Here is a 1,077-nt window from a genome sequence, read left to right on the forward strand (position 1 = left end):
GACCCTTAAGAGATTTTTTTGCACCCATTTCGCAAGATTTTTATCTCTCATTGTGTAGTCTCATATTGAAGCAAAAAGTTTTCAAGTAGACTCAGAGTTAATTTTCATGATACAATGTCACAAATTCGGAAGAGAAGTATCAGAAAGTCCTTACCTGCACCTTGAGACATGTCTAGAATATTGTGATATGGTGAACTGTGAAGGAGTGTCAGCGGATGCAATTCGATTGATGGCATTTCTTTTCAGTATCAAGGATAAAGCAAGGACTTGATTATATTCTTTCTGTCCTCAAAGCATCACAAGTTGGGAACAATTGGAGAAGAAATTTCTGAATCTTTTTTTCCCTCCAAGTAGAACAATTTACATGAGGAATTACATTACAAATTTTGCTCAGGCAGATGGAGAATCATTATTTGAAGCATGGGATAGATTTAAGAGTCTACAAAGATAGTGCCCTCATCATGGTTTGGAAAAATGGCTCACCTTGTACATTTTCTATAGGAGAATTTCTTTCTCAGATGAATGTTATTTGTATTCATCAGCCGAAGATTCTTTTATGAATAAAAGTGTGGACGAAACATATACATTAATTGATCAAGTGACATTGAATCTCCAAGAATGGTCAGATAAAAGTTGGATGGAATCTCCCTCAAATATTCAGTAAGTGTAAGCCATAAATGCAAGAGAGTTTGTCAAACAAAATGCAGCTCAACCACCCAAGAATGTTGAAATTCACAAGTCACAGAATGAGGAGTTCAAACATTTGGAGGAAAAGATTGATAGCATAGTTTCAAAATGGATCAAAGAAGACCTTCCTCCTACACAAATAAGATCTAGTGTAAATGATAATGATATTAAGTTGAGAAGTGGCAAGAATCATGAAGAACTTCTGAAAAAGGATTTGTTTAGAATTGAGGAGAACAATAGAAGAGCACAAGAACTTAGTTCCATTACTTCAGGAAGTTCACAAAGGCCACAAGTACCCTTCCCTCAACAATTAATCACATCAACACTAGATAAGCAAGTTGGACTTCCTTTGCAAGCTCAAAGGGAATATGGGAAAAAGGAAGTTCCTTT

The 1,077-nt window shown here is 35.6% G+C and overlaps 1 non-coding gene across 1 annotated transcript; it reads right to left on the reverse strand.

Annotated features, from left to right (window-relative positions):
* Window positions 1–362: 362 nt before the first annotated feature.
* On the reverse strand, window positions 363–468 carry LOC121993723. The gene has a single exon (XR_006115377.1). It is a non-coding gene; the product is annotated as a small nucleolar RNA R71 (small nucleolar RNA).
* Between the last annotated feature and the right edge of the window lie 609 nt (window positions 469–1,077).

The sequence above is a fragment of the Zingiber officinale genome, chromosome 1B (genome assembly GCF_018446385.1).
Source record: "Zingiber officinale cultivar Zhangliang chromosome 1B, Zo_v1.1, whole genome shotgun sequence".
Lineage (NCBI taxonomy): Eukaryota > Viridiplantae > Streptophyta > Magnoliopsida > Zingiberales > Zingiberaceae > Zingiber > Zingiber officinale.